Raw genomic sequence first — 15802 nt, forward strand, 5'->3', positions numbered from 1 at the left:
TCCTTGTATGTACTAGTGGGTGCTGTTGATGATTTCAGCAATTCATTCACTGCGTCTTCATTGGGTCTTCATTAACTAATGGATCATCATGAAGGAGAATTTTCAGTTCCCACCATTGGAAATAATTATACTTACCCAAAATATAGTTTTGTTTTACCTTTTTTTCCCCATATTACCAGCTGTAAATGTAGCTGATTCATATTCTCTCAATGATGCGACTATTAGAAATTATTTAGGGACTAATTTTTTACTAGCTTTGAGTAAATTTATTCGTTTCTATATGTTATGTAGCATAGTAGCCTTATGTTAGCTCCATCTTTGTTAGTCACATTTAATCCTCTTCTAGTATATTTTCTCATTAAAAAAATAATTTTATGTTACTATGCTACATAAATCTTTGCTCTGAAAAGGAAGTAAGGCAGCTTAAAAAGGTGGCAAAAAATAGACACAGACAGTAGATAGATACATAAGAAGGCAGGCATATTTAATAGCACTTAGTGAATGTTTACTGAATTATTTAGAAAATAATTGCTTTATTCACATCTATAATGACAAAGCAGAATAAGATCCAGTATTTGTGCTTTGAGAAAAATACAGGCACTGGAAATAAATGCACTTAGATTCAAATTTCAGTTTTGCTACAAATGCGCCTTATTAAATTGGCTTTCTTTTCTCCAAACCCTTATTTTTTTTATACGTGAAATGCAGATATTGTGTAATTTAAAGGTTTATTTTGAGAAAAGAATACAGTAACATCCCTACCATAGCTAGCGTTCTGTCTGACAAGTATTAGTTAATAAATGGTAGCTATTTGGCTATACATATTACCATAGTCAACTTGTTTACTATAGTGTAAACATAGAACAAAATTTTGTACCTAAAATCACTTTTTGTTTTTTTTTTAATATCAAAACTCTAATTCAGTTAAACAAATGATTCTTTGTTTAATAATCTGGATTTTCTCATTGCAAAGATAACCGAAGAATTATCCCTGATTAATAGAAGCTTGCAGTTTCCATAAAGGGAGATGGATATTAATAGCAGAGATCTCACAGACTGTACAGACTATTAATGGCATATGAGTATCTTCAGTTCTTTCATATTAGAGACAAATATATTAACAGTGAAAACAACATTGCTAGTTCATGACCAAACTAAATACATTATATAAAATTTCTTACACTAAAAAAAGAGGTTTTCCAACGTTTTTTTCATCCCTTTCTTCTTCCCTTCCTCCTTTTCTCTTCCTTCCTTCCTTCCTTCTTTCCTCCCTCTTTGCTTTTTTTCCTTCATTCTACAAAAATTTAGAAGGAAGAAAATACATTCTCTGATTTCCTTTCAGTTCATATTCCCTAGAAATGAGGGGACTGTTGATGAGAGAGGCATAGAATAGACAGGCAAATAAACATATACTATATCTAGTGATAAAAATGCTATCACAGAATATAGAACAGGACAAAGAAGAGAAAGCAGTTGCAGAAGCCAAAAGTAAATAACAATTGCTAAGTGTGTAAGTTTGTTCCAGGAATAGCAAAGGAGGGTAACTGGTCCACAGCGAGGGTGTGGGAGAATGGCAGGAAACAGGGTTAGAAAGGTAGAAATGATGGGCTACATTTCAAGAGCCCAGCATAATCCTGATGCCATGGCCTTTGGTGACTCTGAGCAGAGCCTCACAGTTTCCTATCCTTCCAGCAGGGTTCTCCATGCCTGGCTGACTCACTGGTGCACTGTGGTTAAGAAAATGTGTGGGTGTTCCTTGGCATTGTCGAGACCATCAGAAAAGTGCTGTCACTAAGATTGTGCTCAGATTGATGGATACTTCTTGTCATTCTATTGAGTATGGCATTAGATAACATCATTACTCACGCTTTTGTCCTGGCAAGATGGCTCCCCACTTCCCTTATACAGAGAGGAATAGAAATTAGGGCTCTTATCATGCAGGGGGTTTGATATGGATATGCCCCTCCCTACCTCTACCTCAGTCCCCATCTTCTTTAACTCACACTTTATGCTGAAATTCCTTCAGTTCTCAGTCCTGACTTTCCCACTTGGTGGAGAGGTAATATATGCACTTTATGTCCTAAAATAATTTTCAGTGTCCTAATCCTTCTTCCATTTCCTCATAATGTCTTCTTTAACTGTCTCCCCCACAACTAAATTTCATTTCCATTCTTTAATTTCCTTGTCATAATGCATTTAATGATGCACTGTAATTACTAAGGGGGGGGGACTTTATTTTATTTCCCAATGGACTGGAAGCGTACTGTGCACAAGAACCTTACGATGTTCAGAGGCTAGGACAAATTCTGGCATAGAAGTCATTCCACAAGTATTATTGAAGTAATGGAGGTCATTAATGGTGGAATAATAATTTACTTAGTTCACTGAATTGATCAGACATTTGGTTTTATTGACTCTTTTTTGCTTGATCTCTGTTGAACAACAAATGGCATGAGTTTCTGACTAACAGAGTAAGAAGTTGAATTTTGATTTCCTCTGTGAATTTGTGCCAGGTTGCTCAGGAGAGAGCCATGCTTTCATAAAACACAAATGAATAGCTAAAAATGAACTTCAACCCATGATAATAAGCTAACACCTTGTTATACTCTCAGGAATATTACTTAAATTTTTTTCTTGTTTGTTTGTTTCTATGTATCACCACAATATTTTGTATTGAAGAAGAACTTTAGGGTGTTTAGCTAATAGTGCCATAGCCCTATGGCACCATTTCTTAGCTGAAGCTAAATTTCTAAATTTAGTGTGAAGGAAGACTATCATTAGAAGATTTTTTTTTTCATTTGGAAAAAAATAAAAAGACCTTGTTACTTCAGTATAATAAAAAATAAACATAGGCTTGGCAAATCAATTTGAAAAGTAAGACTTTGGAAATTTTCCAGAGAGATTTTAATTATGCTCAAACTATTTTTCCAAAGACACTCTCCTTTATATAAATAACTTCTGAGACATAGGCATATCATATTAAATAAGCCAAGTACAGCATTATCCTGTGAGGATGAGGAAGTATGTTGTATATAACTTTTCAGATTTAATCTATTTGATAAAGTATTTATTTTTATGACTTCCCAGATTTTTTAACTAAAAATATGAATACAAAAAAAATTTTTACCAACTACCCGAACAATGTAGATAGAACTCTATGCTTCATAGTTTATAGTTATCTTACACATATAATTGTATTACAGAATTCAAATTATATGAGTTGATTCTAATGTTTTCTATTTCCCTAGTCACTAAAAAATTGATCACTAAAAATCAACTACTTTAATATTAAGGAATTAACTCCTCTGCCTTTTTTCTCTTACAGTTTCCAAGTTTTGCTCATTTACTTCTACTGCCCTGAGCTGCTGGTATCCCTTGCTCATTTGCATTAGGATTCTGAATTCTGTATTCTTGTCAGGACTTGTATGAAAGAAAGTTCAGCCTCCCTAATACTGTTCCAAATACATCTTATCTTTAATATTTTGACCATCTTATTCCTAAGGAGACTTTCCTTAGCTATGTAGTTCTAAAATGGCTATTGCCCAGTACTTTTTGCAGGGAAACGTTTATGCCCTTGTTTGCTTAGTTGTTGAATTTTTACCTCACTGTGTTCTGAGTGTTCTTTGCTCTTCCCTTTTCTACTCTGTTGGAAGGGATATCTTAACTCTAATCTTTTGGTCATGAAATTACCTTCCTCGTTGACTTCTAAACTTCAGCATTTGAGCAGAAATATGGCTATGGTGCCACTTCCTGTGTAACACCATGCTTTATCCTATGTAATCATAGCATGCTTAGGGTAATATCATTAAATATTCCCCACCCGCTGGACTGTGACAGTTCACATGAATTTCATTTAATCATTTCCTGCCCAGCTCTGTGTGAACTGCCCTTTCCCCGTCTTTTGTTAAGTAAGCTTGGTAGGCATATCATATACATATCCAATTAAATAAATTTTTAAAAAGGTCAAACTATGTCCATGGATAAACTGAACTGCCTACTTTAAAATTATTGGATACAATTTACTTACAATGCTTCAGACCTCCAAAGTAAATGCCAAGTTGACTTTATTTTTTTCTTTTAATTTATACAGAATGGTAGCTTCCTCATTCTTAGATGCACTTTAAAATATGGTGAAGAAGTTTATTGTTATTCTAATTCTTCTTTTAATTTTTATTTGTTTTTTAATATTAGCTCAAACATTCTCAAAATATCAGTAGAAGAAGTGATAAATATGTGTAACACTGTATATTGGGGAATTTTCTGTGTTAAACATTGTGCTGGGCATTTTACGTAAATCAACTTACTTAATCTTCACAAAAGGCTCTAAGGTAAAAATTATCTTCAATTTTCTGGTAGAAAAGTTGATACTCAAAGAAGTTAAGTGACTGTCCCCCAAGGTATCCAAATACCAATGACAAAACAGATTCAAACTATGATTAGCTGACTTTAAACCCCAGTTATTCCCACAGTATCTTTTAAAAGCCTACTACATAAAATACGTATTTGTTATTATGATAATGGAGTAGAGAAAGCTATTGTGGAGCTCAAACCAAAATACTGCAACAATAAAAATACCACCAATCTATTTGTGTCCAAGGTTCTGTTACATAATGTAATTTTTCTATCAATTTTACATACATGAAAGGTAGAAAATAATGCATCGAATTAAGCTGAGAAAATAAAAAAAGATAGCCTGCGCTAGATAGTGTGCTAGTATAGAACTTGATACACTTGGAATGTTCAGTCAAAGGGAACTATTAATAATATAGTTTTCTTCGTCATTCAACTACCATACTGAGCACCTGTGAAGTTCTAGACATCTTATTGGATAAATAGGGATACGGGCAAATAATATACCCTGTCCTCAAGGAATTTAAAATAGACTGAAGAAAGAGTATATTCTTAATTTATGTCGATACCAATTGTCAGAGTGATATTTAGGATTACACAATGGAATTATAACAGCAAAGTTTTATAATGAAGGACCCTGAAAGGGGAAATCTGAGAGAGTTTCTAGAAATCAAAGGAGGAACCTCTCAGGAAAGGAAACTTGAAGATTTAATGTTTGTCATCTACTGTTATCCTTTAGGACTTAGGGGGGCCTACTCAATAGTGTTAACTGTCCAACACTGAGGGAACACTCTTGGAGAGTGGGTGTCAGCCTTCAGAGGGGGTAGCTCTAACCTTATTTACTTTTTGAAAGCTTGCAGTGGGTCCACACTCCACATTTCTAAGTAACTATTTAGATTCCAGAATGTTCAGATCCGGCGTGCACCCATCAGCATGTTCAGTAAGGAAAAATATGCAAAAAATGTGTATATCTTCTAGTCTCCAGGTCCTCTTAGAAAGAATTTTCAGTGTATCATTAAAACAGGTGTTCAAAGTCGTTCTCTATTTTTGTTTTGGTTTTTTGCTTGTTTATTTTTAAATATATAAAGGAAGAAAAAATGGTGTGAAAGCCACAGAAACCAACGTAAGAGATTTGCATGTTCACCTTAAATGTGATGCTGTAATAGACTGTATAATTCTAAAGTCAGAGTTTTGTGTTCAACACAATGCCTAGAAAATGTGAAGAACTTGATAATTTCTTAATTTCAAATAAATTGAAATCATTAGAAATTTTCTTTTTCTCAAGCATAAGAGTTATGTAAATTTACCAGAAAAAAGTTGAATAAGACAGTTAAACCACTGATCTCATACAAATTCTTGCAATTGAAAGTAACTTGTACTCCTTGGTCCCTCATTGAACATCCATTAAATATTTTTGTCAGATATTGTGCAAAACCATACTGAAGCCATAAAGAGTACATGCCTTTTTTTTAAACCCAGATTTTCTTTTCTTTTTTTTTTTTTTTTTTAGTGTTTGTTTATTTTGAGAGACAGAGCAAACAAGCGAGCTTGAACAGGGTAGGGGCAAAGAGAGGGAGAGAGAATCCCAAGCAGGCTCTGCATTATGCAGTGTGGAGCTTGAGACAGGGCCTGATACAAGCAAGTATGAGAAAATGATGTGAGCTGAAATCAAGAGTCTGATGCTCAACTGACCAAGTAACCTAGGTGCCTTATCAACCCAGTTTTCAAGATTATTTCACTGACTTTTGTACTTAACCTTCAGCCTCAAAACTTCCAGGAGGATAGGGGCACCTGGGTGGCTCAGTCGGTTAAGCGGCCAACTTCGGCTCAGGTCATGATTTCGCGTTCCATGAGTTCGAGCCCCGCGTCAGGCTCTGTGCTGACAGCTCAGAGCCTGGATCCTGTTTCAGATTCTGTGTCTCCCTCTCCCTGACCCTCCCCTGTTCATGCTCTGTCTCTCTCTGTCTCAAAAGTAAATAAACTTTAAAAAAAAATAAAAAATAAAAATAAACTTCCAGGAGGATAGGAGCATAATAAGCAATCTATAGTCTGGGATAGTGAATTAATGGAATTTTTGGAAATAGTGAATAATGGGAATTTGTACCTTACAGATAACATACTCAGTGACAAAGCATCCATCTCAAGTATGACTAAATATTAATAAATCTCAATCTGAATAGAAAATCAAAGAAGCAAACAATTCTCTTATGCAAATAGCAGCAATTTATTGTGCAGTTAGAAAATAACGATCTCTAAAAATAAATGTTTGTAACAAACTATCTCATGCATATAAGTAGATCAACACAACAATTTATTCCATATTCCTTTGAGTCTTGCTGACAGACCTAATACACAGATAAGATTTCTTCTCTAAGAGTTATCTTCATTTGTTTTATTTTGTGTTAGTGCTAAGGTCATATTGTTATTGAAATAATAGATATCTGAGATTCCTGTAATATATATTTTCTTTATTCTGGAAGTTGATTCTGAAAAGTGAATATCCCAAAACTTCCTGATAGGATAATAAATCAGATACCTCCTGTTAAATGAAAGAGTGGAGTCACGGTATTTTAAACTTGGAGATCTCTTTCATATTGACATCAATTTCCCTGCCTCTTTCACTCATTCATTGAACATTTACTGGACATTGTTTTTTATTTGCCAGGACTTACACTGAGCATTATAAATATAGTATTGAGTAGAAACAGTTATAATCCCTGAAGGTATAGTATGGTGGGGAAAGCAGAATTTAATCAGGTAATTATACAAGTGGAAGTAAGTCCTCTTTGTGGCAAGTGCTCTGAAGGAGAGGAATATGCAGGTGCAGTAGGTGGCTGTGTCTTAGTCAGGAGTCAGTAGTGTTTCTCTGAGGAAGAAATGGTTTGAGTAGAAAGCCTTCCATTAGGTGGTGCCCTGCCTTCACTGACAAATGAATGTATTGAGGATTTTCGAGGAGAGTGGTATGAGTTTCTGCCACTAAAGAGGGCCCAGAGTTGTGAATTAATTCTGACAATGGAAGTCTGTTAGTGTCATTTCCATACCCTAAAAATCTTAGAAAAAGCCATACATTGATAAAGATTTTCCTACTCTTATAAAGTACAGCCTATATTTTTATGTGCCTTTTCCAGGTAGAGATTTTCTCTCTCTCTCTCTTTTTTCAATATATCAAGATAAATAAGGCTGAAGCATGAAGATCATGGTGATTGTGCCAGATAATGGAAGCCTGATGGATAAACTAGAATGTAGAATTTCAAAGAGGATATTAAAGGCTAACCTGGAAACACGTTCTGAGAGGATAAAATGGAAGCTGAGCAATTATTCTCAGCCTTCACTGCAGATAAAATAAAAGGAAATGAGTCAAAATTACATCACTTTTATTTTAAGAAGATAGCATGCATTACCAAGGTACATATGCAGTGCCTAGAAATCATTAAACATATGTGTCTACAACAGAAAGGATCGTATCTCCCCAGAACTATTCTTCCCTCCTTGTCTCTCCCATTTTTCCTTAATGGTCTACCAGCCTCAGGATCACTCCAGGTCAAAAACACAGACACTGTCAATGGCATTACTACATGGAATCACTGGCCAAGCCCTACCAATTCTACTTCAAGAATAACACTCATAGAAAGACAGATACCACATGTTTTCACTCTTATGTGGATCCTGAGAAACTTAACAGAAACCCATGGAGGAAGGGAAGGAAAAAAAAAAAAAAGAGGTTAGAGTGGGAGAGAGCCAAAGCATAAGAGACTCTTAAAAACTGAGAACAAACTGAGGGTTGATGGTGGGTGGGAGGGAGGGGAGGGTGGGGGATGGGTATTGAGGAGGGCACCTTTTGGGATGAGCACTTGGTGTTGTATGGAAACCAATTTGACAGTAAATTTCATATATTGAAAAAAAAAAAGAATAACACTCATAGTTTACCACCCTTATCCTAATTCAGGTCTGCAGTATATCTCACATAGAGTATTTTAATAGACTTTTAAGTGGTCTGTTGGAGCTCAGACTGTCATTCCTGGCATCCATATTGCATTTTGTAAACAGTGTTCTTTCCTTAAAGAACATCCACATGCGTGGATTTCTTTCACAGACTTTAGTTGGCAGACAATAGGGAATTGTCCAAAGTTTTAAAACCCTTTAGTGTATAATTCAGTTTCTCTCAAGAACTATTTGTAACAACTTGTATTGTTTTTATCTCATTATGATCTATTCCTATAATGCATTTAATGAATTTTTAATAAATGTTTATTGAGCAGCTACTATATGGTAGTAATTAGAGATACAAAAGTAGAAAAGAAAGTTCTTTGTCAATACTCAGTGAATAAATATAAGCAAATTTTGTATTTTATCGTTCAGCAAGCTATGAAAACATATCATGAGAGAGAAGAGCAATTCTAGTCTAATACATTCTGTGATGTTCCTTCTTTTGAGTTTCCTGTTATAAGTATACCAAAAACTGCTGAAATTCTTTAAGGGACATTTGGATATAAAGGTAATGACTACAGTAGTTTACATTTGCAATTACTTCCCCGTGTTGTCTCTGACTTTGAACATGACTTAATTGTTTATGACAAATTACTGTATCGTTGTTATCGCATAACAACAATGCATTCTGATGATGCTTCCTTTTGAGGACCTCAAGGCATTTTTAAATGGCATTATTTAATACGATTTACATCTAGCCTCTTTTATAGATGTACGTATGCACGTTTTGCAAATAAAGAGGTGACATTGTTTCTTCTTTGGCTTTTGGCCTCATTTGAGAAAGTTCACATTAAATTTGCTATATTAAATAAATGCCAAGTATTTAATATAAGAGATACTAGATTTGTACTGACAAATTTAGCTTAGTTTGAAGTTCACGACTGATCAGGTTTAAATATGAAAACAAAGGTATGTATATATGTACAAACACATAGCAGACTGAAAAGGTGCTTAAACTCAAAATAAGTGAATCTGATCCTTCTTTCATGTGACTGTTTATAAGCAAACCTATGAACAAATGATTTGTGGAATTTCCCATATAAGTTGGAATTGAAATTCACATCTCTTGCTTGCAAGATATTCTATATTACTGGGGAAGACCTCAAAGTAAAGGAGTGACGTGATCTCTTCCACTATCCTGCCCCTACCCCCATGGCAACATGATTTAATGCAGAGGGTATGGGTTTCAATCCAGGCAGACCTGAATTTGAATTCACTGTTTCTGTTCCTTAGCACTGGGACTTTTTTTTCAATGGGTAACTCTACGTCTCAGTCTGTTTTGGAAAATTTTCAGTGTTTTTGAAGAGTCACAATGTCCACTTGAAAGTTCTGTTGTGTTGAGATGAAAGTTTGTAAAGCCCTTAACAAGTACTCGGCACTTAAAATAAACATCTCTTTCTAGCCTTCTTTCTGCTGTGCTTGTGTAAATCAGAGCTCATTTTGGAAATACTTATCCACCTAACATTTTAGCCAGATAAAATATTCTCCTCTTTCTTCCAGCCTCCAACAGTTTTCAATTCAAGCTGAGATAAGCAAATGGAAATGGAAGGGCAAAGGGCAAAGGGCAAGGTCAGATCTATAAGGATAAACACAGAATAAAAATCTAAATACCCAGTGCTTTTCCCCATTCCTTAGATAATGTGCAAACCATTTCAGGAAGTTACACTGACTTCTTTGGTCACAGATATGCCATCAGGTCTCTACAACAGAAGTGCTCAAGTGAAGCGAACAGGTGATATTGATAAAGGTTTCCAAAGCACTGAAGAAATCGCTTCAGAGCAGCTCCCATGTTGGGTTAATGTAGCACAAATTTAACAAAATAAGAAAACTAGGACATAGCTCATGTAAGTCTGTAATTGCTTTGAGCTTCACCACAAGATTGTTGATCATATCAAAAAATATACTTTATTTTCTTTCTAAACGCTTCTCTCTCTCTCTTTCTCTGTCTCTGTTTATCTGTCTCTCTCTCCTGCACTTGACTGATAGATTCCAAAGACAGAAATACTAATGATTCTGACAGAGTTAAATCTGAATATATTACTTTCTCATATTTGCTATAGTTATGATATGGACAAGTGTTTTCATTTCCATTCATTTATTTATCTTTTGCTAACTTAATTGGTTTGAATTACAGAAAGATATGGTCGCTGAATACATGATCATATTGAGCATTTGCTTAGTGTCAGTCAGGCACTGAAGAGATCAAGGACATAGTCCATGTATCTGGTAAAATTGCAGGCTAACTGGGGAGACTGGAGTAACAAATCTCAAAGAAGCAATGGGATTTTTATAACGAATGTCTCCATGCCACGAGCTAGAGGAGCTTGAAGACCAAAGTGACTATGCTTCTGAGGTGGATTAATTAGGTCAACGAAGCTGACACCTCCCATTCTCTTCCTAATTTTGGAGGGGAGAGAGAGATTTGCTAGGAAGTCACTCTCGAGTAGTGTAGGGGGGACATAGTGAGTAAAGGGAAGAGAAAGGCATTTCATGAAGAATATGCGGAGCATGTACGAAACCCATAGAAAGCAAGTGACTAAGTATTTGGTGGACTGTGGGAAGTTTACAACAGTTGGTGAGTGGACAGTGGTGGAGAGACATTTATATGCATCCCTGACAGCGATATTTGTGAAAAGCTGTTTATACTGTCCGCTTTACTTCCTTGTCCCTTTTTTCTGTCTCAGCTCACTTCCATCAGGCTTTCATTCAAGCTGCTCCACTGAAACCAAATCTGCCAAGATTATTAACGATCTCAAAGTTGCCAAGTCTTATCGTTACTTCTCCTCCTCATCCAACTTTTTGACCAAATATCTTCCTCTTAAAAGCAATTTTTCAGTTGGCTTTCAGGATGCACACACTCCACGGTCTCCTTCTACATACATCTGCAGCCTGCCTTCTACATTTCATTCTACTTGTCTGGTTCCCCCATGTCCTCCTGGCTCCAAATATGGGAGTTCCCCAGAGCTAGTCCTTGACCATCTTCTCTACTCAGTCATTACTTATTACCTAGGAAGTCTCATTCTGCTTTATGATATTTAACTTAGGTACTCATAAATCACATACTTACAGATGATTTCCTAAACCCCATACCCAGTCCAGAGTTGTAACTTTAATTGCCTACTATGGATGTGGATTTGAATATCTAAATAACATAGCAGAAATAGCACATCAAAAGGCAACCATTGGCATACCTCCCCCCGGTTACAGACACACGAATGTGAACATGCATACATGAATGCACACACATGCACACACATGCACAAAACCGTGTCCCTCCCCTGGTTTAAACAACTGTAGTGAATGATGATCAGATCAGAGCCCTAGGCATCACACTTGGCTTATTGTTCCTTTATACACTATTTGGTGTCGATTAACAGTATCTTGAATTCAGCCATTTATCACCAGTTCCACTATTACCAACCTAGTCACACAAATTTTTGCCATATATATCTTGCAGTAAAAACAATAAAAAAAATCAGTATAGACCCTATTGTATATGCATATATATGTATTTAATTGCATGTGTATAATTAGCTAATTATAAATATATATTTCTAATTGTATATAATTGCTATATTATTACATTGACAATGAAGTGAATAGGATTTTAACAAATTTCATTAAAGTAGTATAGAAAGAATTCTTGCTCATAGTAAAAGTCCTGTTAATACTTTAGTGGCAGCCATTTCACTAACGTGGCTTCATTATACCTTGGTTTACCATTCTGAATTTAGAACTAGGCTTTATACCATAGACTATTCTGATCCTATTTGTGGTTGCTGCTGTAACTCCAAACGTTGTTTTTTAAAAAGATTGTAATTGTGTAAATGCATGTTTGACTGAGTTTCTTCCATTATGTTCTCCAGATTTATCAATTTTATCCACCAGTTGTGAATTTTTGCTGAAATTAGCGTGCTAAATGTCAACTTCCCTTGTGAAATCAGTTATTCTTGCAAACTAATCACAAAAAGTTGCATGTTAATGTTTTTTAGCACACAAATTCAAAACAGACAACCTCTTAGAATATTTGTAAGGTAGTTTAAAAATTCTATTTCTGGGGTTTTAAATAGTATAGGTAACAGGGTTTTTGTGATACATTTAACAATTTTCAATAACAAAATCCTGTTAAATAAAGATGTTTGCAAATATCCATTTCCAGGATGCTCTCTCTCTGAAGCATGCATTAAAAAAATAATTCCAATATAGCTAACATACAGTGTTATGTTAGTATTGGGTGTACAATATAGTGATTCATCAATTCTGTACGGTACTCAGTGCTCATCATGGGAAATGTACTCTTAATCCCCTTCACCTGTTTTAACCATTTCCCCACTCTCTGCACATTTAGTAACAACCAGTTTGTTCTCTATAATTGAAAGTCTGTTTTTTGGTTTGTCTTTTTTCTTCTTTCATTTATATTGTTTCTTAAATTCTATGTGTGAGTGAAATCATATGGTATCTGTCTTTCTCTGACTCATTTCACTTAGCATTATACCCTCTAAGTCCATCATGTTGATGTACATGGCAAGATTCCATTCATTTTTATGGCTGAGTAATATTCCTGTGTGCGTGCGTGTGTGTGTGTGTGTGTGTGTGTGTGTGTGTGTGTGTGACATCTTCTTTATCCATTCATCTACCAGTTGACACTTGGGCTGCTTCCATAATGTGGCTGTTGTAAATAAAGCTGCAATAAACATAAGGGTGCATATATCTTTTCAAATTAGTGTTTTCATATATTTGAGGTAAATACTAGTATTGGAATTACTAGATCATATGGTAATTCTCTTTTTAATTATTTGAGAAACCTTCATACCAGCACACATTTTTTTTAAATTTGTTACTGTATCACTCATTGTAAACATAATGTTTACCTTGAAAAGACAAATTAATCATCTTTCCCCTAAAATGTCTTTTAATAGGTCAATACTAATAGTCACTTCTTCCATGAAAGGACTCATATTTGACACACAAATCTTTTGGAAATAAAAAGAAATGTTTAGCTCCTCTTTACATTTAATAACTTTTTTAAGTGCTTGGACACAAAGTGATAAATGAACTTTTGTGAGATGAATAAAATGTTCACAGGCTCATCCCATCTCCTTATGAAATAGAATAAAAAGTCTAAAACTGAATGGAAGCTTTATATTAGATGTAAAGGCATATAAATTGCATTATGTAGCAAGACACTGAAGCATACAAACACGTAAGGGAGCAAATAGGGACCCCAGGAATGCTACACTATTGAAGGAAATTGAAGGAAAGCAGGATTGTGTCTACACCTGGGGATCTGACCATTGGAACACATTACAGCACTGGTGTCAGTCTACATTGCAAATAAGGGTAAAGCTTATTTTTTTTTTCTTAAAGTTAGTGTTATAAATGGAAGTTCTAATAGTTTCTTTCGCAAACATTTTTATTTATATGTGTCCTTGGCCATATACACAGTAAATTACTTACTCTTTCTCTCTATCCCTTACACATCATCCTTGTTTTTCATAATATCATTTTTAGAGTTTATATCTGTGTGTCTGTTATTTCTTTCTTTTACTATCAGGATACAGGTTCCATAGGAGCAAGATTCTCAGCTCCCTTATTCTCAGCACTACTCTCATTACCTAAAACAGTACCTGTGTGAGGTAACAGAAAAAAATATATATATATACACATATATGTATATTTATACATATATGTGTATATACATATATACATATACATATGTATATATACACATATATGTATAAATATACATATGTATATTTATACATATATGTGTATATATGTCTAATATATATATATATATATATATATATATATATATATATATATATATATATATGAATCCATTCCTGGTTCCTGGCACAGAGCTCCTAAAACCCTTGTTAATTTCCTTCTTAAGTGCTGAGAGCACTAAGAACATCTCTTGCTCTAATCTTTGCTCTTTGACCTCATCCCAGACACAAATCTCCTAAAACCCTTATAAATTTCCAAAGCGATGAGTGATAAGTTGTCTCCTGCTTGTTAATGAGGTAGCTTTTGGAAAGCACCTAAGAGTGGAAGCTGGCTGTCAGTGGAACCAAGTATGTGATTGGAGGCTTAGAATTTTCAGTCCAACCCCCTGACCTCTGGGTTGAATAAATGCCCAGTGGCCAATGATTTAATCAATCATAGCTAAGCAAAGAAATGCTCAAAATGCTCAAAGGACTGAACTTGAAGAACTTCTGGATTTGTGAACGTGGAAAAGTGCTGGGAGACTGGCTTCCCCACAAAGGTTCATGAAAGCTCCGAAGCCCTTCCCACATACCTTGCCCTATGCATCATTTCCATCTGGATGTTCACCAGTATTCTTTATCATAACCTTTTATAATACACTGGAAAATGTAAACAAAACGTTTTGCTGAGTTATCTGAGCCACTTGATCAAGTTAATCAAACCCAAGGTGGAGGGGTAGTCACTGGAACTTCTGATCTATAGCTGGTGGGTCAGAAGCACAGGTGAAATCTGGGATTGCAAGTAGCATCTGAAGTGGGAAGAGAGGCAGTATTATAGGACTGAGCGCTTAACCAGTGCAACTTGACCCTATTTCCAGGTAGATAGTGTCAGAATTGAGTTGCCCTATAGGCCACCCAGCTTTTATCATGGAGAATGGCTTAGTGTGGGGAAAACCTCTATACATATAGTGATGAAGTGTCAGAGGTGACATTTGTGAGGCTTGTGTCCTGTGTAATGAGTGAGGAGTTACTGAAGAGAAAGACTCTTGGATACAAAACTGTGTTTTTCCAACTAAGTCTGGTTTGGAATGAGTGTTCATTAAACATTGAGTTAATAGGCTGAAGGAGTTAGTAAAATTCTTTCAAGACTTTTCTTTGCTAATAGGGCAGTGGGACTTATATTTTATTTGTTCTTTTGAAGACCAACATTAGTGATAAAATGTAAATATTCAATTTAGTGTTTTATTTTAATTTTGCTTGAATCATAGTGGAGATAAAAGTTTTTTTTTTTTAAAATAGAGAATACATTTTTAAGTGCCCCCCTCCCTGACATATACACACATATTGGAACTTATAATTGTTCTCAAAGTTTTGGCTTCTGTCTAAAGTAAGATAAAGATTCTCACCTCATTAATAAATATTAGATTGAGATTTTATCTTATCCAAGCTGAGGTTTAGTAGCATGAAATCATTATAAACATATTTTAAAGGTATCTTGCTAACGATCATTGTTTAGTACATGGACCTAAAAGTTTCCAATAGGCATATCTTGAGAATATAATTAAAAGAATATCTATGGGGAAAAGTGACTCCACCAATAAAATGAGTCTTTATTCCATTGGCCATATGTTCCCACAGCTAGGTAACTTCAGGAAACCGAAGATGGCACAAGTTTAGTGTAATTTAATACCAGAGATGAGATGAGCTAGTTAAGAAATTCTCCTTTTCAAGGATATCATTGCCCACAGTTCTGCCCC

This window comes from Panthera leo, chromosome E2, assembly GCF_018350215.1.
Source record: "Panthera leo isolate Ple1 chromosome E2, P.leo_Ple1_pat1.1, whole genome shotgun sequence".
NCBI lineage: Eukaryota > Metazoa > Chordata > Mammalia > Carnivora > Felidae > Panthera > Panthera leo.